Raw genomic sequence first — 23,253 nt, 5'->3', positions numbered from 1 at the left:
ATTTCCATTATGAATACAAATTATATCTTTTTTATGAAACATAAGAACAATCATTACATATATAACCAAAAAAAATGAATTGTATCAAAATATGAAAGATAGTTCTCTCTGGAGGCAGAACTTTGGGCAATTGGGATTTTTTGTTTATTTTTCTATATTTTTATTTTAGTGAAACTTTCTAAATGTTCTATGATGACTGGTTCCCACTTAAATAATTGAAACAGATTACATCAAAGCATTGGGCGATCTAAATCGACTAGTTGACATCAAAAACTTAAAAAGGGTTCATTCCCTCCAGATGTCATTGCCTTTCATTAGGGGAAGTTCAGCTTCACGGGGCCCTTCATTCCATTCAACCTCCATTTTCTCTAGAGTACTTTACACATCCCTTTATTGTCCTTTCTCCTTGGTGACTAGTGCCCAGTACCTCTTGAATTCCTTCAAATTTTACTGTGCTAGAAAAAGGAAAGTCAAGTGAATCAAATGTGTCACTTTCAAATTGGACAATTTTGCAAATAGATTGCTGAAGCAGAGCTGAATATATCCAACATATCGAATGACACTGTTGTCCAAGGCTGCGGGCTTTCCAAGTTGATGAATGTAGCAACTAAAGTTGACACTAAAATGAGTTGAATAATTTTAAAAGCAAAGCAGAGATTAAAATAAGAGAAGTGGGCGTCCCGAAAACATCAAGAACAAATAAGTTTGCAGTGTTTTTGATTGTCATGGTAAGTTGGCTGTCGTTGTTATTGTTGGATTACTATTTATCATTAACAATGATGAATAACATTATTTAACTTTTCTTGCAAAGTGCTTTCCTATCTCTTTTGCTAAGAGTGATTTCTATTATCAGAAAAGAAAAGGCAGGGCTAATGCAAGTCAGCACAGGCTCTGAAGTACTCTTTTTAACGTTCATAATATTTGTGACTTAAATGTCCTGCTTCACCAAGCAACAAAATAAGGTCATATTTTGTTTCATGTCTTAACAATAGTGACTTTTGGTTCCCAAATGCCAAAATGAAAGGAAGTCAACACTTCCTGTAGAGTTCTCCAACCCAATTTCTGGGACTCTTTAGATCACCCATGATTTACAAATAAGTCCCATTGTTTACCTGTTTATTTTACCATTCTGCCCTCCAAGCCCTGGAATTCCAGAACCTTCATGCCCCATCATTCCATCTCAGAACTTACTCTATCAGGTTGCTCACTGTATGCAGGCTCAACCCAAGTGTGGACTTTGTGTTCTCTCCCCGATCGCCTTGAATGCACAGTCCAGACCAGTCACTGTGTTGGCAAAAGATACAGGGAAAGTTCGGTATGTAGTGAACTTAGTGCTAAGTAAGAGCTACCTTTCTATTGCCATGGTCACTCCTGAAACTCATAAACCTTAATGCCCACTTCAGAGTTCCTGCCTTGCTCTCAGGTGACTCCCACCTAATGATGAAATCAATTCACCTCATCTTCTTTTTTCCACCACCTTTGATGTGAATCTCTAGGCCATCTATCCCACAGTCATGAGCTCCTAATCCTCTGGTCCAGACAGTAAAAATAATAGTTTTCTCTCTCCCAAATTCAAGACACACCTCTCTTCCCCAATCATGAGTGAGAGTAGCAGTAGCAACAGCAAGGATCTCAGGGAAATCATCTCACTCACTCAGGTAGAAACCCAGCCTCTGTGGCTTAGACAGGGCTGTCAACACTCGGTCAGTGTGCTTTCCAAAGTCTGGGCTGCTTGCTCTCGATTAACCCCATGCCAGACACAATGCTAAAGAGTTCCCCAGTTCCATTTTCTTTCCCAGGGCTCGCAAGCAGATAGCATTTCCCAGACTCTCTTGCAGTCACGTTGGAATCACACATCTAGTTCTGGTCGGTGGGCTGTATGTGTGGTCCTCTTGGCTGAGACAGTGAAAAGATCCAGTGCAAACCTCTAGCTCTCTTCTCCCCTGCCACAGTGATCAGAGAGACCACATTTTCCAAATGTAAATGGCCTGGGTATGTAAGTCATTTTTTGTAAGGGAGCCATCCTGGAGAATTAAAGTCACCTTGGAGATGTGTCAAGAACTAAAAATAAAAATTCACTAAATCCTACCATTTAATAGTCAGTGTGCTGGGTTTGAAGACATATGGTGAGAAGATAGACATGTTTCTTGCCCTCAGGCTCTTAAGAATTTTGTTTCATGCTCAGAAGTTTGAATTCATCTTAAAAGTAACCATGAAGGCTTGAAGGATTTTAAGCAAGGATGTTGTACTCATCAGGGTTCTCCAGGGAACGTTGTGGTAGAGTTCAAAGGCCTGAGACACAATGGTGTAGATTCCAGTCTGAGTCTAAAAGCCACCAAACCAAGAGAGCCAAGGGCAGGAGATCAATGTTCAGTTCAAGAACCTAAATTCTGAGCCAGGTACGGTGGTACACGCCTGTAATCCCAGCCGCTCGGGAGACCGGGACAGGAGGATTCAGAATTCAAAGCCAGCCTCGGCAGAAGCGAGGCACTAAGCAACTCCGTGAGATCCTGTCTCTAAATAAAATGAGAAATAGGGCTGGGGATGTGGCTCAGTGGTCAAGTGCCCCTGAGTTCAATCCCTGGTACCAAAAAAGAACATGAATTCTCTCTCAAGTAATTGACTGAGGCCCACCACACTGGGGAGGGCAATCTGCTTCATTCAGTCTACTGATTCAAATGCTGATCTCATCCAGAAACACGTTCACAGACAAACACAGAATAATGTTTAACTAGATATCTGGGCAGCCCAAGATCCAACCAAATTAAACCATAAAATTAACTACCACAGAGGTACCATGATCCAATATTTTTCTTAGAAAATTCTCTGTAGAAGACATGTAAGAAGCATGTGTGTAACAAATGACTGAGGCTGGCAGGAGCTGGTGATGTCCTGAAGTGGCATGGGGGCCCACAAAAACAAGTAGAGAACAGAGACACAGTAGGCATGGACAGAAAAGAACCAATGGGATATTTACCATCTCCATGCTTATGAAAATCCAGATTTCTTCATTTTTTTCCCAGAGGACTGCTTTATAGAAATGTATACTCTTACACAGCCACATCAATGTTTATAGCAGCATAATTCACAATAGCTAAACTGTGGAGCCAACCTAGATGTCCTTCAATGGATGAATGGATTAAAAAATGTGGCATTTATACACAATGGAATATTACTCAGCACTAAAAAATAATAAGATCATGGCATTTGCAGGGAAATGGATGGCATTAAAGCAGATTATGCTAAGTGAAGTTAGCCAATCCCCAAAAAACAAATGCCGAATGTCTTCTCTGATATAAGGGGGGGTGACTCAAAATGGGGTAGGGAGGAAGAGCATGGGAAGAAGATTACCTCTAGTTAGGGAAGAGGGGTGAGAGGAAAAGGGAGGGAATAGCATGGATGGTGGAAGGAGACCCTCATTGTTGTACAAAATACATGTATGAAGATGTGAATTTGGTGTCAACATATCTTGTATTCAGAGACATGATAAATTGTGGTATAAAGGTGTAATGCAAAAAGATAATAATAATAATAATAATAATAGAGCTCATGTAAAAAATTAAAAATCAATAAATAAATACAAATGAAGGAAAATACTGAATAAAGGAAAGGTTGAAATGACACAGTGAGGCAGTGCAAGTGATGTAAAATTTGAGGACATTGATTTATGTTACATGGTGTTATATTTTCTCTAATATTGTTTCATAAGTTAAAAACCTAGAAAAGGACTTTTGTTTAAAACTAATTTTGCTTAAAACTAAAATTAAAGCAACTAATTTTCATTGGAGAAATTAATAGAAATATTGGGGGAATTAGTTTAAAAGCAAAATATTCTAGATGGAGATTTGTGTCAGATTTTTGATAATCAAGTGGTATTAAATACATATATGTAAAATTCTTCCTAACTGTAGAACTAAATTATATATTTCTAAATAGGAAAAAACAGTTTTAATAATTGTATTTTGAAAAAATGAAAGGCTGTCATGATATATGTGCATATTATGAAGCCAACTCTTATTGTCATAACTTTGGTAAACCAGAAAAGAGGAATTTGACAATTTTTAAAACTTAAATGATGAAAAATCAGAAAGTTTATTTTCTATAACTTGTAATCTTATGCTATCAAGTAAGCTTTTGCAGTAAACTCAGGAAAAAACAAAAACAAAAAAAAAGAAATTTGTACCCTTTCTCACAATTAAAAAAAAAAACACTTCAAAATAACCAGTGTTGAGAGCCACAGCTGAAGGGGCCCCAGCAAACTTCCAGCTGCCAGCTGATGATTGGCTCACAGGCCCCAGCAACATCTAGCTGATTGGCTCCTCTGCGGTGATGCTCATTGGGCTGTTTCCCTGCCCTTTCAGACCACAGAGCTGCTCATTGGGGGACTTTTTTGGCTCCGCCCATGTGACCCAGCCAATCGGCCTCAAGAGCAGGAGGATAGTGGGAGGTGGAGAGAAGCTTGTGTGGGAGAGAGAGGCTTGTGGAAAGCCGGTGGTGGCAGTTGAGGCTCTGAGGGTTTTTCCTGAGAGGCTGTTTTGTTTGGCGTGTGTGGTTCTAAAAATAAAGTTAGTTTTTTTTGACAAGTGGCTTCTGATTGTGCCCAGCCAGACTGCGGCATTTGGTGGCTCGCACGGGGAGCGACTGAGGGTAAGTGAACTGCTCGCCCCTGAGGGCAGGGCAAGAGGATGGGTAGCCATTTTAAGATTCTTCTTTTGTTATTTTGTTTCACTTTTGTTTTAAGTTGCCTGTCCCTGGAGATGTGTAAGATGGAAGAAAAACCGCTCACATCTGAGGAACAGATAGGGAGAAAGGACGGATGGACATTTCAGGAGGCTATTATAATGATTTTGTGTTGTTCCAATTTTGTTTCACTCTGTTTCAGTTTTGTTAGGCGTTATCTTGTTGGGTTGTATTATAGTAGAAATACGGGATCAGAAATTAGTAAAAAACAAACTGAAAGAGTGTTAAGTAAATTGTTAGAGGAAGGAGGCATCTCAGTAAAATCAAGAACAATCAGGGCATACGTTGATACAATACAAAAATGTAGCCCATGGCTTTTTAAGGAGGAGTTGTTAAATATATCACAATGGAACCATCATGGTGAAGATTTAAAAAGAATAGAAAAGAAAAGCCCAGGGACTCTGCCAGTTGGCACATTGCCATTGTGGACGTTCATATCTTGTTTGCTTAGTCCAAAGCCTTCAGTTCAGACAATGGTAGAGGAAGAAGAAGACATAATGATTCAAGTAAAAGAGAAGGTCTCTCAAGTTAGTCAGACAGAGGAAAAGATTCAAGTAAAAGAGAAGGCCTCTCAAGCTAGTCAGACAGAGAAAGAAAGTGTAAAACAGAAAAAGCCATCAGGGGGAAAGTTACAACAGGAGACTGCTACTAACACCTTTCTATCACCAGAGGACGTAAGTGTCCAACTAACAAGGCCACCTCCATATGCTGGGAGGTCCCCAACCCCCGCAGTTGATAGTTGGGATCCTGAGACAAGATCTCAAATATTAACATGCCCTGTATTTGAGGCAGGAGGGCAGCGATTTTACCAAGTTTTAAATTTCAAAACAGTGAAGCAGCTAAAAGAGGCTGTAACAACCTATGGTCCTCAAGCACCCTTCACTGTAAGCATGGTCGAATCCATTAACAACTTGAACATGACGCCAGCAGATTGGGCTAATATGTGTAAAGCTGTGCTAAATGGAGGACAATACCTGTTATGGAAGGTTGCCAATGAGGAATTTTGCAAGGAGACGGCTAGGCGAAATGCAGCAGCTGGTTATCCTCAGAGAAATCTAGATATGTTGTTAGGAAAGGGACCTTATGAGGATCAGCAGCAACAAATTGCATATGATCCTGGTGTATACGCACAAATTGCTGCAGATGCAATTAAGGCATGGAAGACTTTACAAGGACATGGAGGTTTACAAGGTCAATTATCTAAGGTAATACAAGGAGCTAATGAACCTTATGCTGAATTTGTAGATAGGCTTATTCAAACAGCTACCAGAGTTTTTGGGAATACAGAACAAGCAATGCCATTACTAAAACACCTGGCTTATGAGCAAGCGAATCGTTGGTGCAGAGATATCATTAGACCATGGAAACATGAAGATTTAAACACATATATTAAATTATGTAGAGACATTAATGAACAAGAGCAAGTCGTGGCAGCTGCAGTAAAACAGGCTTTAGATGCCAGAGACATTAATGAACAAGGGCAAATTGTGGCAGCTGCAGTAAAACAGGCTTTAGATGCCAGGCCAAGAACATGCTACAATTGTGAACAAACAGGACATTTTAAAAGGAATTGCCCCATTGGAGGAGGGTTTAACAAAACTAGGTATCAAAGGAGTAGAATACCAGGTATTTGCCCACGATGCCGTAGAGGGAGACATTGGGCTAATGAATGCCGTTCTCAAACCACCATAGAGGGTACTCCATTATCAAAAAACGAACAAGGACCAGGTGTTTATCCACGATATCGTGGAGAAAGGCATCGGGCTCCATTGCCAAAAAATGGACAGGGGGGCCCAATGCTCCGGGGCCCAAAACCACAAATATACGGAGCACTGGAGGAACCCAGCAACCCCATCAGGGTAGTGCCCAGGACACATTGTCCATCAGATCCCTCATCAGACAAACCAGAGGGAGCGCAGGGTTGGACATCTGCGCCTCCGCCAGAGCAGTACTAACTCCAGAGATGGGAGTTCAAATCATTCCCACAGGGGTGAAAGGACCTCTTCCCAAAGGAACAGTAGGCTTATTATTGGGACGCAGCTCTTCTACTCTAAAAGGACTTATGATAAGTCCTGGGGTAATTGATCCCGATTATGAAGGTGAAATAAAAATTATAGCCAGTTCTCCAAAGGGTATATCAGTAATTTCACCAGGAGATAGAATAGCACAGTTACTAATAATACCCAGCCTACATGATAAATTTTCCAGTCGTACTGTAGAAAGAGGTTCCAAGGGATTAGGCTCCACAGGTGTAGATTGGGCTATGCTTTCTTTAAATTTAGATTCTCGCCCCATGCTAAAACTAAATATTCAAGGACATGAATTTAATGGGCTACTGGATACAGGTGCAGACCTTAGCATCATCTCTCGTCAAGAATGGCCAAAACATTGGCCATTACAACAAGCCACTCAAACGCTTCGAGGCCTAGGAGTGGCGACTAATCCCCATAGAAGTGCAATGGTATTAGATTGGAAGGATCCTGAAGGATGTGAAGGAACTATACAGCCATATGTATTGGATCATCTTCCCGTAAATTTATGGGGACGAGATGTCCTAGATCAATTAGGTTTGACATTAACAAATAACATCAACCAAAATGCACCCACTATTATGACTAGACAAGGTTTTAGGAAAGGAAAAAGATTAGAAAAACAAGAACAAGGTATAGCAGCACCAATACAAATAGATCAAGGAACAGACAGACATGGGTTGGATTTTCAGAAAGGGCCACTGAGACAATAAAAATTACTTGGAAATCAGAAAGACCAGTATGGGTTCCTCAGTGGCCCCTGACTAAAGAAAAGATACAAGCAGCCCATGACCTGGTCAAACAACAATTAGCAGAAGGACATATACAACCTTCTGTATCTCCCCATAATACTCCCATTTTTGTCATCAAAAAGAAATCTGGTAAATGGAGATTATTGCAAGATTTAAGAGCCATTAATAATGAGATGGTTATTATGGGACCTGCTCAATCAGGGATTCCTCAATTGTCTGCTTTGCCAAAAACCTGGTATGTTTTAGTTATAGATATTAAAGATTGTTTTTTTTCAATTCCAATTCATCCTGAGGATAGTCCACGTTTTGCATTTACTATCCCTGCACTGAATCATGAAGGTCCTGATCAGAGATATGAATGGAAAGTACTCCCTCAAGGGATGGCTAACAGCCCAACTATGTGTCAAATTTATGTTAACAAAGTAATCCAGCCACTTAGAAATCAAAATCCTGAACTACAAATATTTCACTATATGGATGATGTATTATTAGCACACAAAGATAAAAACACATTGCTAGAATGTTATGCCACACTTACAAACTTATTAAAAAATTATAATCTAGAGATAGCAATAGATAAAGTACAATTAAATTTTCCAATTAATTATTTAGGAGTTCTATTATCCTCAACCATGGTCCGTCCACCAAAAATTCAAATACGAGTAGATCAACTCAAATCACTTAATGACTTTCAAAAGTTATTAGGAGACATAAATTGGATAAGGCCTTATTTAGGTATACCAACAGGAGAGTTGGGACCTTTATTTGATATCCTAAAAGGTCCATCAGATCCAAATTCACCCCGAATGTTAACGCCTGAAGCAAGAAAGGCATTAAAAATCATTGAAACATATATGGAAAATATGCATTTGGATAGAATTGATATAAGTTTGCCTTTATTATTTATTGTACTACCAACAAAAAATATTCCTACAGGAGTATTTTGGCAAGAAGGTCCATTATTATGGATACATTTATCTTATTCTCCTAACACTATTCTTACTAGGTATCCTGAGGCTGTAGGACAATTAATACTCAAAGGAATAAAAGCAGCAAAGGGAGTGTTTGGAATTTCTCCCAATAAAATTATTACTCCATATACTATGAATCAAATTGATGAGTTAGCTAATGAGTTAAATACTTGGGCAATAATCATGTGCAAATCTAATGTTTCATTTGATAACCACTTACCATCTAATCCTTTATTGTCTTTTTGGTCATTGCATCCTGTAATTTTTCCAAAAATGACAAGAAAAACACCTATCATGAATGCTCCAAATATATTCACTGATGGGTCAAATAATGGTACAGCAGCAGTAGTTACCCCTGATCAAACTTTTACATTTTTAGTACCCAAACAATCAGCTCAAAAGGTAGAGCTTAATGCAGTTTTACAAGCTTTTGTGATGTTTAAAGATTCTGTATTTAATTTATTTTCTGATAGTCAGTATGTAGTTAATGCTATAGTATCTCTTGAAGATGCTGGTAGGATTTCCCCTTCTTCTACTGTTTTCTCTTTGCTTTCCACTATACAAAGTCTAATCTGGGACAGAAAAGATCCATTCTTTATAGGACATATCAGGGCACATACAGGATTGCCTGGAGCCCTTAGTTTGGGCAATGATTTAGCAGATAAAACTACACATGACATACATATTTTCTCTACACTAGAAGAAGCTATAAATTTTCATAAAAAGTTCCATGTCAATGCTAATACTTTACAAAAGCGTTTTAAAATAACTAAGGAACAAGCTAGACAAATAATAAAACAATGTCAAAATTGTGTGACCTTTTTACCACAAGTTAATCTTGGAGTCAATCCTAGAGGATTGATACCTAACCATATTTGGCAGATGGACGTCACACACTTGCCAGAATTTGGAAAATTAAAATATTTGCATGTTACAGTTGATACTTCTTCTGGATTTTTGATGGGCTCCCTTCATGCCGGAGAAAAAACTAAAGATGTTATAGCTCATTGCTTACAAAATTTTGCCACTGTGGGTGTTCCAAAACAGTTAAAAACAGATAATGCCCCTGGTTATACTTCTACCTCTTTTAAACAATTTTGCTCAACATTTGGCATTACTCATATAACAGGAATCCCATACAATCCACAGGGACAAGGCATAGTTGAAAGAGCTCATCAAACTATTAAAATGTACTTATTAAAGCAAAAAGAAGGAATTGGGAAGGGGTATATATTCCCCAAAGATAAACTTAAAATAACCCTTTTTACTCTAAACTTTTTAAATTTGGATTCATCAGGACTTAGTGCTGCGGAAAGGCATATGTGTCCAAAAAATGTACATAAGCCCAAGGTACTTTGGAAGGATATTCTAACAGGACAATGGAAAGGTCCTGACCCAGTAATTGTCTGGAGTCGGGGGTCTGTTTGTGTGTTTCCACAGGGAGAACAGCAGCCGATTTGGATTCCAGAGAGATTAACCAAGGTCCTGACCCAGTGATTGTCTGGAGTCGGGGGTCTGTTTATGTGTTTCCACAGGGAGAACAGCAGCCGATTTGGATTCCAGAAAGATTAACTAAAGCGATTTCTACAGACCAAAAAGAAGATGATTTGGCTCAAATCCATAACAACTGATATCCAAAACTCCAGTTTGGCTATTCTTACATCTGCAACAGAACCAGGATGCTTTTTTCAATATCTATTTTATTATTGCCCTTTGCCATATCATGAAGTTCTATTTTGTTTTTTGAGCTCATACAGACCTAGGTTAATGTTTTGCTGATCAGTTCTATTTTTTGACTATAGAGTTTTTAAACATTGCAATGGAGATTTCACCTGTAAAAAGTTATAAGGCCTTTACTATAATGTTATGTGTTGTATGTATTATATTATGTGTGCACACTTGTGTTTTGTGTTATATGTTTGAATGTATGTATGTCCATATATCATATATGATGAGCGCTCATGATAAAATGGATCCAAATATTTTTTTTTAATTCACGTGATTTAAATGGTTTAATTTAATTGGGTAAACAGCTGTTAAAGATTGTTTTAATATGTGAACACAAAAGAAGGTTAACAGATCTGTTTGTTTACTTTCACCTTTCCTTTTCATTATATTTAATAATTCTCTTAAAGATAATGTAAATTGTTAAGAAAATTGTTTTCTTTTAGTGCCTTCTGTAATGTTACATAATTTTTTCTTTAGCCATTATTGCCAGAATTCCTATCTTCATCCCAGTGCTGGTGAAGTCAAAGATAAAACCAATCTACAGCTTCTACAATAGCCATCACTGAACTGCTTGCAGAACTTGCCTGGACACATTGTGAGCTCACCTGTATGCATTGTGAACTATCTGTTGGTGCAGCGACTTGTGGTAGTGTTGGGGTATTTTTGCTGATGATGTCATCGGTGGTACAATTTTTCCAAAAGGAGCCGTCAATTGGCTTGGTGTATCTTCCTCCCTTCTGCTTGTCATGATCGTCCAGCTAAAATTTGGGGGCCAACAGAGGTGAGGCAAAGAACCTCACCCCCCCGCTGGTACAAAGACCTCTCCACAGGTGTGGCTGTATACTGGACCGGTAGTCAGTGACGGGTAAGATCCAATTGCAATGGTACCAACCTAAGGACCATATGTACTATTGGACAACCTAAGGCAGGCACGGTCCCTAAGCCACATGCTTGTTGTTTAAACAGAGAGGGGGAGATGTTGAGAGCCACAGCCGAAGGGGCCCCAGCAAACTTCCAGCTGCCGGCTGATGATTGGCTCACAGCGGCCCCAGCAACATCTAGCTGATTGGCTCCTCTGCGGTGATGCTCATTGGGCTGTTTCCCTGCCCTTTCAGACCACGGAGCTGCTCATTGGGGGACTTTTTTGGCTCTGCCCACGTGACCCAGCCAATCGGCCTCAAGAGCAGGAGGATTGTGGGAGGTGGAGAGAAGCTTGTGTGGGAGAGAGAGGCTTGTGGAAAGCCGGTGGTGGCAGTTGAGGCTCTGAGGATTTTTCCTGAGAGGCTGTTTTGTTTGGCGTGTGTGGTTCTAAAAATAAAGTTAGTTTTTTTTGACAAGTGGCTTCTGATTGTGCCCAGCCAGACTGCGGCAAACCAGAATATAAACAGCCACTATATTCTCGGTGACATGTGGCCTCCGTGAGGACTGTGGGGTGTTCAGAGCCATCTTGTAGACTCTTCCTTCTCTATAGGTCAGGGAAACCCCTACCTCTGGATACCCAAGAACTTAAGGTCAATTCAGTGTGAAGAAGCACATATGGAACTATCAAGAACTGTAAGATCTTAAAAGAGAAAAATATATCTTTAATTCTCTCTCTGCCCCATTCTTTGTTATTAGACTAAAATTTCTTTATATCTTCTGGTCGACCCACCACAACTATCCGCTTTGGCATCTTATCCTTCCCAGAACATCCCTGTGGTACATTTCCTTCAGCCTCGTGAAAGGCATTAGACCTCGAGACCCCAGATGCAGAGATGTTCCAGGATTCACTTCTCCCCTGTGGCTCCCTTGCCTGTCCTCATCTCCTCAGGATGGCCAAACTTTAACCTCTCTCATTACACAGAAACTGCATTTCAACATGTTTTTAAATTAGCTCCTTTTCAAAGAGTTCTTGCTTTGTTTTATGTAACTTTTTTAAGTAGTATAGAGACTCATAGAAAGAAAAAGGCACATTGACATTCTAAAGCTCATATGATCATTTTTTTTCCTTAATTACTTTTTAATCTCAATGTAAGAAATGGAAATGAACTGAGAGTAAGGAGTTGATTAGGAAAACTTCCACAGAAGCAGGGAGACTGAGAGCAAAACTAGAACAGACCACACATTTTCTTCTTCTCCTCATAGTTAGAGAGCATGTATTTTAGGCCAGAGTGGAGGACTAACCAGAGGAATCATGTTCTTCCTTCCCTGGTTATGCAGCAAACACCTTTGATGCACCATGCTGTGTTCCTTGGGCCCGTTTCTGATCTAAGGCACAGCGGTAGTGGATGGTTCCCACTGTGGACAGTTTCTGTGGCAGTGATCCACTTCAACAGGCTGCATGTTATTCCTCTTTCTTCTTCAGTTTCTTCTCTCATGCCACAGGACTGTGGTCAGCCTCAAACCCAGGTGAGTCCAGTGTTTTAGTCAGCTTTTTCCACTGCTGTGACTAAAGGACCCAACCAGCACAATTATAGAGAAGGAAGAGTTTGAGGGCTCACGGTTTCAGAGGTATTTTTAGTCCATAGAAGGCCGGCTCCATTCCTTGAGGCTGAATGCTTTGGTGAGTGTGGTAGAGGGAAGCAGCACGCATCGTCAGCAGGCAGAGAGACAGACTCCTCTCTGCCAGGTATAAATATATGCCAAAAGCCACACCCCAATTCCCACCTCCTCTAGCCACACCTTATGTCTTCAGTTACCCTTACTTAATCACCATCAGGGGATTAATTCACTGATAGGGTTAAGACTCTCATAACCCAATCATTTCTCCTCTGAACCTTCTTGCATTGTCTCACTCGTGACCTTTTGGGGGACACCTCACATCCAAACCATTACACTGGGTTAGCATCTCTGGAGCAAACCTTCAACCAATTGGTGACAGGAACTGGTGGGCAAATGTCTCAACCCCACATCCTGCAAGTGGACAGTTCTGGAAAGCAGTCTAGACACTATTCAGGGGCCCCAGGGTCAGGTTGTGTTCCACTGCCCATGACAACCATCTCACCCCTAAAGATCACACACACATTGGCTTCTCCAGCCCCTGCTGCTGTATTGGACAACTACACCTTCCCTCAAGTCCTTCTCTCTTGTTCTGCTCTTCCAGGGAAACCTAATTAATTGTTTTTGATCATCAAGGACATTAAGAGGGGAAGTGGTGATTTTAGGAAGCGCAATCAACAGGGTTGAGTCAGTGATTCGATTGAAAGGGGAAAGGGTATGGGAAAGAAGAACAAAACCCAGTGCCCCCATCATCAATATCAATTATCATCCTCCAGTATAGGCAGCTCCTGAACACCCACACTCAGCATTTCCGCTCTCCTTATGTAGATAGGTTGGCCCCAGGTCGGGGACTAAGCAGCATAAGATCATTTCCCTTCTGGGTGGTGCAGAAGGGAGATGATCCTTCTCAATGGCCCTTCCCAGTAGTCATTACAGAATTGAGGGCCATCTTGAAAACTCTGTATGCAGCTTTTACTTGGCTTCCAGGGTGTTCTGCTGATACTGAGGAAAAAGAGAAGGGAAAGGAAAAGAACTGGGAGCAGGGCGAAGATGAAAGAGAAAAGAGGAAGAAAACAAAAAGAGGCAGAGAGGATTTGGATGGGAGGAGAGAAGGGGAATTGGGGTTCCCTGAGCTCCTGAGCTCCTGTGCATTTCAAGTCCTAAGTCATTCCCAATGCATCCCTCCTCCATCCTTTCCCTTGAAAATGCACATATTCCAAAGATTTTCTTACCAGTGAACATAGGGGAATGTCAAGGATAACTATTTCTCTATTTTTATGCCAATCTAACTTTTGGTTCACACTTACATAACTGGGTCAAAAGCAAAGTTGATGCCAATGTGAATTGATAAACTAGAACCCATATGAACCCTCTGTTGGAGTTAGGGGGAGATTTGAAATAATAAACAACATAATCAGAACTGGTACCATTGGAAAGGAAAGAGAAGGCCATTTAGAGTATGATGACCCTTGTTAATTAAGCCATGAAAATGTGAAATGTTCCTTAGCACAATAATACCAGGGGTTATGGTTTTGAAATGAAAAAGGTCAACTCATGCTAACAAGAAAAATATATTTCTCAGCACCATATATCAATAAATAAAATAAAATCCATTGACAACTAAAAAAGATTTTTTAAATGTGTTACATTCATTAAAAAAAAGAAAAATATACTTTCTTCATATAAGATTAAACTGTATGGACATAAAAAAAATCGATATTAGGCTTGGCAAGTTGGGCTGGATTCTTTGGAAAATTAATCTCTTACTCATGGGAAAACTAAACTGAACTAGAGCATCCTCAGTTCAGGAGACAGGAACTAACACCCCAAACCTGTGCAACTGACAATGACCAGACAAAGACACATGCTATTTGCATCCAACCAAAGCCTTAGGCTTTCAATTATGTGAGACACAAGAGGTCTAAGGAAACAGGCCTGAAAGTTCTCCTGGGTGGAGGGTGTCAAATTTGCCTGATAGAAGCTAATGAAAGTGGCCAAGAAAATTCCAAAGAGGAGGCTGCCTGAAAAGCAAGAGAGAGAGATGGAGGACAGACAGGCAGATTAAGTTTTCACCCCTCTTCTTCCCATACTGTGCTGGGCTTGTGCAATTGACGTGGGCTTCAAGAAAGGACCATCTTGACCTCTATCACAGTTTGATGGAAGTAAGTTTCACCCGCCTTTCAGAGAAACAGGGACTGGGCACCAGGCATGCCCCTGGAGCTCAAGTGTGACCTGAAGGAGACAGAACAGAGATCGGACTTGAATAAGGGAGGTGAGCAGAGGACATAGAGGAAGAGGAGCTGGCTGGGGAGGAGCAAAGAGCACAGACTTGGAGGCTCCAGCAGGACCATAGGGTGAGAGGGAGCCACAGGGCTCACCTCCGTCTAATCTGCCTGGTTTGTGCTTTTCCTGAAGCCTGCTCATCCTGTACTGGGTGACATGGGAAATAAGGCAAGGACCCAAGCTATTGTGGAGGAGGAATTTAAATCCCAAGAAGTGGATAAAGATAATGTGAATTTTTAAAATATAAGGGATGAAATACTCCCACATTCTTTAAAAGCAAAGCAAAAAAAAAACTAATAATAATAATCCTATGTTTATTGCAGCACCATCCACAATAGCCAAAATATGGAATGAATCGAAGTATCCATCAACTGATAAGTGTGGATAAAGAAAATGTGGTGTATATCCAAAATGGGATATTATTCAGAAAAGAATTAACTCTTGTCATATGTAGCAACATGAAAGAATCTGGAAGACGTTATGTTAGGTATATTAAGCCAGACACAAAAAGGCAAATACCATGTGATCTCATTCATTTATAGCATCAAAAACAACTGATTTCAAGAAAGTAGGAGTGGAACAGTGGTTACGAGAAGCTGGGGAGGGTAGAAGAGAGGGGAGAATAAAGATTGGTCAACAGGTAACAATATTAAAGTTGGCACAAGTTCTGGTGTCTTATTGTACCATAATGTGAGTATAGTTAACAATATTATTTTGTGTATTTCACAATAACTAGAAGAGAAGATTAAGGATGTTCTCGCCACAAACAAATGATATGATAAATGTTTGAGGTTATGGATATGATAAATATTCTAATTTGATCATTTACATGCCTTACACATGAATCAAAACATCATAGTTCATAAACAGATACAATTATAATATTAATAAAGAAAACAAACCTTAAAATATATATGTATATATATTTAAATTGTTAAGCAAATCCCAAGAGATAGGAGAAGAAAGGGAAAGGGTTTCCACTGGCCTCCAAGCCAACTGCTGACACCACATGGAGGGAAGGGGACGCACAGAGTCTGGGGCTAAGGTCACCACATCATATTTTCTCCCCCGTCCTGTAGAAATTCTGTTCTGAGATGGACTTTTAAGACTCATCCTGGGAACAACCACTATTCTAAACAATCTCTCCACTTAAAAAAAATGCATCACTAATCTGAAAGTTGGCTCATGTGGTAGTGAGAAGAGCTTAGAGGATTGAGCTGAATGCACACATGTCTTGTGACATAACCTGGAAGTGTTTTAAAAGTCAGTTTCATGATAGATCACCTACTTGTCATTTTCTCACCTCCATAAAAATAAATACAAGCCCAAAAGAGGGCAGTAACTTGAACTCCTTGAGTTTCTGAGTTAAAAAATGAGTTTCCTGCATAAACTATGAAAACTTCAGGAATTCTAATAGAGAATGATTATTCAGAGTTCTCTCTCTCCCTCCCTCCCCCACCCTTCTCCCTTTTTTGTTTGTTTGTTGGTTTGTTTTGTTTTTGTATTTTCCCCAGGGAAAGAAACACATGGGATTCCTCTAGGGATTAACTGAAATATAAGTAAAATATTTTACAAAACTTACATCTATGAATAATTTTTTTAAATATGTATTTTTTGAGGAAAGCATGGAAGTAGATGTTTCTGAGTGTAGCTTATCTGGAGAAGCCTGACCGCTTTACAAGGTGGTGCATAAGAAAGATGGCCTCTGACTTCAGTGTTTAGGTGAAAAACATTTGACTAACTTTTTTTCTTCCTTTTTTGACAGATTTGTTCTTAAATGTGGAAAGGTTCAGTCAGTGAGTTTGGATTACCTCACAATGAATATTCCTCAGATATAATGTTTATTTAACAAACAGCTTGTGGTACCACCTATATATAATAGACTCCATGCTAGGTGCCAGGGATATAAAATGAGTAAGATCCACCTTCAAGAAACTACCATCTAATCAAGGAGTTAGACTTTTAGAAATAATTATTATTGCACGATCTTCTAGTAAAATTAAAGGTCAAAAGATGGACAATAGTGTATCAGTTGTGATGTTTGGGGATTCAAATAAGAGAATGCTGACTAAGAAAGTCTCAAATAATAAGATGTTATCTAAAAGAAGTGCAGAGAGAGAGAGATTTCAGGGTAGACTAATTTAGTGACTCAATATTATATAAAAAATCTGAATTACTTCTGTCTTTCTAACAGGCCATTCTCAGCATGTTACTTTTTTTTCTTTTTGGTAATGGGGGTTGAATCCAGGATGCTCAACCACTACATCCCCAGCCCTTTTTTATTTTATTTTATTATTTTTTTTTAGTTGTCAATGGACCTTATTTATTTATATGCAATGCTGAGAATTGAACCCAGTGCCTCACACATGCTAGGCACGTACTCTGTCACTGAGTCACAACCCCAGCCCCCCAGCCCTTTTTTATTTTATTTTCAAACAGGGTCTTGCTAAATTGCTAAGGTTGGCCTCAAACTTGCAATCTTCCTGCCTCTAGAGAAGCTGGAACTACTGACCTACTACCATGCCTGTCCTCAGCATTTTGACTATTATCTTCATGGCTGACTCTAATTGTCACAATATTGCTGCCACAACTCCAGGCATTGCATCCTCACACAGTAGTAGGAAAATAACACTTTACTTTAATATGTATTTCCTTTAATAACAGAGAACAACTACTGCAGAAGTCTCCCAGCAGACTGCCTTTCAAGTCTCATTGGCCATGAACGCATTTCAAACCCATGGTGAAACTCATCAATTGGAGAAGGAATTTTGATTCCCCAATTAACAAGGATGACTCACTTCTTAGAGCAAAGATGGAATCATTCCCAGGGCATTTGGCTACAGATTCTCTTATCAGGAAGGAGGCAGAAAATACAGGATCTGGGAGAGAATCACCAAGGTAAGCCACAAGTGGTCCAGAGGCCAGAGTAATCATTTTCACCTGGAGGCATTAGAAAAACATCCCAAAGTAATGAAAATGAGCACTTTCCATACGAATGCCTCCATACAAAAAAAACAAAAAACTAAATTCTTCACAGCTCAGAACCACACCTCAGAGGCAGCAAGAGCTGACTATCAAAATCCATCCTCATCTGAATTTCTTGTACCTTCAAAACTACAACTTCAGCCCTACCTCAAATTTTTTCCCTACAGAAGAGTGCAAAATTGTTTTCTTTTAAATAAAGAGATAATTATAAATGAACTTTAAGATTTTTTTTAACCTTATACAAAACTCAATACCCTCTAACTGTTGACAAATGTCAACAGAGAGGTGTGGACAAAAAGGGAAAAAGCCATAATGATCTCAGAGTGGACATTTGGTGATGCCGTCTTTGACCTCTCTTTAGAGAAACGTGGGTTTCCTACAAGGGCCAAATAACCCTGGGCTCTCTGAGCCCAGCAAGTGCTAGGGAGAGCCCATCAGAAAAAAAGAAAAAAGCAAATTCACACAAAGTCCTCACGCTGTTCCACTTGAATAGAAAATGGTACAAAGATGAAACTAGAGAAGGCACACGGCAGAGCCTAGTAACCTACAGCCCTGCTAAATAGGAAATGCAGAGGCTCACCACGGGCGACTCCATAAAGCCACTCTGGATGCCATTTTGCTAATTGTGTTTGCTATGACACCAAGCACCGTTTAGCTGGTCTCCCAGAGTGTCTCCATAATGGCAATCACTTGCCAGGAGCGAGAGTGATTTTTATTTGATATCCATACAAAGCAGAAGCAAATGAATTACCATAATGAGAAGCAACATAATGATGTGGAGATGTACAAACTGCCATTGTGTTTAATAACAACAGAGCCTTCCCTTTTGAATTAAATTTGTAGAAAGATTCTTACTGAAGCATCATTGTGCTGAAACCAAGTTGTTTGGAAAACACACACACACACACACACACTCCAAAGTATTTCAAGCCTGTGATTACTGGAAAGGTTGTTAGGAGAATTTTTTTTTTCTTCCATTTTTATTCTCAGCAAAATCGACTTAGTTGTAGCACTCCACAGCTGCGATTTGTGAAGTAAATGGCAAAGCTAAATGTGCCGAAACTCAACATGTTCCCTGAGCAACAAAGGGATAGAAGGCAAATGTTACAGTATTATTGACAACACTGGTAATGCTTGGATAAGCATCTGCTTCATAAAGGGGGAAAAAACCTACATTATAAACAAAAGGAATTTCCAAACAAGGCCTGCCACCTCAAATTCTGGCTTTGATTTGAATTTTCACATCAGCGAGAGAAAATATTTCTTCTTTTTGCCTTCTCCCTCCCAGATAAAAATTCTCTGATTTGCATCCTGGAAATCTCCCCATGGTGAACTCCTCTGTGGGTTTTGGGATTTTTTTCTTTCTTTCTCTGAAATGATTTCTTATACTTACCGGCGTTTAACTTTTCCCTACTGCTTGATTTTCACCAGCAGATGAAGAGATTCAATAAACATGGCATTATTTAAACCGTTTTTCGTGATCTTCATGAGGGTATTGTCCTGTTTTCGGTCTGTCCAATGTGTGAACAGTGTGGGGCCTTCTCCACTCACACCCCACCCTGGTCCTTTCAATGTGCCATTTATATCCCTTTGCAATCAAACACCCTGGTTTCATTAACGGAGAAACTCAGCTGTAGACCCAGAGGCCTGGATTAGATAAAGATAGACTCAGGGAAAACTGAAGTGAAAAATTATGGAACTAGAAGTCAGGAGCCCTATGTCATGGGTCCCGTCCACCATTACATGTGATGGAGACACGTCAACTTCTTTGAGTATATCTCAGTTTTCCCAGCTGTAAAATAGGCATAATGTCTACTCCAACTCATCAAATCATATTCCAATGTTTTATAAATTGTTAATATTATATTCATAAGAGACAACAAAATTTCCATTAGTAAGCCCAAACACCTTCAGAGAATCATGCAATTCACAATGATCTGTATTTTTTTTTTATTTTGGTCATTTTACCATCCAACATATATTCATTGAGTTCCTATTTGGTCCAAGGCACAATCCTCAATGCTGTGGAAGTCTGTATATCATAATACCTGGAGGAAGTCAAACACCAAGCAAGAAGGAGGCGCACCCATAGAAAAAGACGGCTAGAAATGGAGTCCACCCTGTAAGTACTAAATGGGAGGCAGAAAAACTCAGGGATTAAGAGCACAGATTTTCTGGGCCTAAATCCTGTCTTTGTCACTGACTAGCCATATGATCTTGAGCAAGTGACTCAACCTCTCTATGTTTCAGTTTCCTTACCTGTAAAATGGGAGTAACAATCATCATCAATCTTAATAATAATAATAATAAACTTATAAGCTTATTGTGAGGAATAAATATGTTAATTCATCTCGAGTTCCTAGAACGGTGCTTGTGCATACATACGACACAATTAATATCAGTTGGAAATAAAGAAGACAGTCTCTACAATAAATAGAGAAAGAGAAAGCAGGAAAGAGTGGTGATCAAGAGTGGTCTGGGGTTCCTGATCTAGGGTTTGAAGTTGGGAAGCAGGGAGCCATGCCCGGGCACTCTAGAAGAGATGGAAGCTAGCTAGCCTCTGCATATCTCTCTGCAGGCAAAGGCTAGAGGGGTAAAGGGCCATACTTCAAAGCTGGCAAAGCTGCTCACATATTTTCTGACTCTTAGTAGACTAAGGTTTGTGTTTCCCTTTGAAATCATATTACCTCTTCCTCCTCCTCCTCCTCCTCCTCCTTCTTCTTGTGTGTGTGGGGGGGTGCTTTAATGACTTTATTGGTCCGACAAAGACAAATCTAAATATAGTACTATTGTAATTGTGAAGTTCTTGACAGTGAGACACTAAATTGCTTTGTACGATAACACGGAGGCCATTGCAGCAGGTTGGCATGACATTCACAGGACTATACCTGCAGATGACTAGAGAGGAAGAGACGGGGGAGAGAGGCAAGTGTGGAGAGCACAAGAAGCTGGTTAAAACCAGGACCAGGTACAAACAGAGATTCTTCTGTTCTTGTCACAATCTCCAGTCCCCTTGCCTTAACCTGTGAATGGAATTCAGAAGTGAAAATAAACCTGAAACCCAGGACAGCCATTTCTGGGGTTCTGCTAAGGACATGGTGATCCCTTCCAGGTTTGGAGGGTCAGCAGGCTCTACTGGGCTTCACAGGTGTCCATCTACAACATGGCTCTCCTCCAAGTGGCTCCTCAGGTTAATTTCTTGCTCAGATTTTTGCTTTACAACTGACTTTAGAACCCAATCTCCAGGAAAGACCTGGCTCCACTCTCCACACTCTTTTTATTTGGGGTAGGATTTTCCCCCCACAGATTGTGGATATGGAAGGACAAGTGCAGACCAAGAGTGAGGAAGACTGTGGCTCCTCCTTCTTCGACCCCATCTTTTGGGAGCTCATGTCCTGCAGCCTGAACTCTGGATAGGAAAGCTTTGCTAAAGTTCTGTCTTCAGGAGAGGAGGCATTGCCCCCATCCCAGAAGGCTGCAGAAGGGAAACTTGGGAAGAGAGACCCAGTTGGGATCCTGAGATAGACCTTGGCTTCTGGATTCTAGCAGGATTCACATGTACCAGCCAAAGTGAAAGGGCAACAGAGTTTGTATATTGACTTCTTCTGCTATCCTTTACTTTTCAGAGTTTGGTTTTTAATCAACAGCATGATCTATGTCTTGGGCCAGTGCTGGGAGCCATTAGCCAAGTAGGTATGACAATTTCCTTGCCAGCGTACCCCATGTTGCAGTGACATTGAATGTAGGTGACCTTGCTCAAGGACCAAGGCGGATTAGGGCGTTCCCGGTTTAGGTTCCAGGTTTAAGGTTTAAGATTATTCCTGCTGGGAATAGGGCGTATCCTGCTGCCTGAGTTCCCCTTGAGTTCTCACGGGATTCAGACAGTATATTTTGGAGATAGAAGCCCAGTGGAGGGGGATTTGGGCAGAGAACGTGGATTTGGGCAGAGAACGTGGATTTCCCCAGAATGTGATTGTAGACGGCTGGTGTGAGTTCGGGAATAAAGAGTTGCTGTTTGAATCTACAAGCTGTGTGGTGGCTCGTGATTGTGTGCCCAGCCAGACTGCGGCATTAATGCCCAGCCAGACATTGGCAGGCCAGATGAAAAGAGAAAAGGCCATCATTAGTGTAGCTAACACGGTACCTGTCCTCTGCAAACACAGGTTAAACAAAAGGCACTAAACATTTTCCCTGAGCAGAGCAAGGAGGGTACCTCACTCAGAGGAGACAGGGCTGGGCCCTGGAAAACAGTGTCCCTGCAGTTTCCTCTGAGCACCACCATCTCCAAGCGCACTGGTGCACCTCCCTTGCTACTTTGACCGCTCATTTTTCTAAGTGCCATTTTATTTCTGGGAAGGAAGACCAAAGTGAGAGACACTAAACCCCAGACAGAATTTGACTGACAAGAGAGGACCATAGAACCTTCCCATTTTCTATTTTGCCTCCTTATCTATCCTCACACTCCCTCCAGAAAATCCATCGTTATTTCCTAACTCAGACTTTACATGTCAACAAAAAAATTAGAACTCCTTTATAAACACTGGTCCGACTGTGCCAGACAATTGGCAAGAAGTTCTGGAGAATGCAATCTCTATTTCCTTTTTATTGCAGAACAGCATAATCCTGGAGACCATGTCATAAAGTGGATCACTGGAAAGCAAATTACATTTTCCCATAGGAACAATGTTATAATTAGAGGCTGTATTCCTGACAAAGGACTTGGCTTCACGTAAATAGTAGACATGGAAAAAAAAATTTTTTACAAAAGCAAAGATTCAAGTAACTATAAATCCTTATAATTGTTTGAAATAATAAAACTCTCTTCAAAGTATTAAAAAACCAGGCAGGATTAGAGGAGCCCACATTGATTACTGCGGGACTCCAATGTACCGTAAGTGTATATTAAAATATAGCAACTGTGTCATAAATTAGAACCGGAAGCTAACTTTAATGTAGTCACTACACACTTAATTAACAATGAGGAGGCATTGAGGGGCCATGGTTGAAGTGTGGCATTGGGCATTAGGAGACCCAAAGTGCAGCCCTGCCCTCGAGACAGAGAGGGCACAAGCTGGACCCACCAAGGCAGGGAAGGTGGCTGAACAGAGCATGGCTCCAAGTGGTCCTGACAACAAACAGCCCAGCTGTGAGCTGCCAATTTGGGCAAGTTAATCACTTTCTCTGAGCCTGTACTTCTTCATTCATAAAACAAAGAAGCAGCAGTGTAAAGTTTCTAAGGTCCCTTCTAACTCCAAAATTCTAAAACTGCTGTTTTTCTCAGAATTC

The 23,253-nt window shown here is 40.4% G+C and overlaps 2 long non-coding RNA genes across 2 annotated transcripts in view; one reads left to right on the top strand and one right to left on the bottom strand.

Annotated features, from left to right (window-relative positions):
- The window catches only part of LOC125615746, a 77,976-nt gene that overhangs the window by 17,560 nt on the left and 37,163 nt on the right, over positions 1 to 23,253 (bottom strand). The window lies entirely within an intron of this gene.
- On the top strand, positions 17,434 to 20,056 carry LOC125615747. Its single transcript, XR_007346328.1, has 2 exons — positions 17,434 to 17,880; positions 19,975 to 20,056. It is a non-coding gene; the product is annotated as an uncharacterized LOC125615747 (long non-coding RNA).

This window comes from Marmota marmota, unplaced genomic scaffold (assembly GCF_001458135.2).
Source record: "Marmota marmota marmota unplaced genomic scaffold, marMar, whole genome shotgun sequence".
In the NCBI taxonomy this organism is placed as follows: Eukaryota; Metazoa; Chordata; class Mammalia; order Rodentia; family Sciuridae; genus Marmota; species Marmota marmota.
Note: the sequence above shows the minus strand (reverse complement) of the source record. Positions and strands in the feature narration are given on the sequence as shown.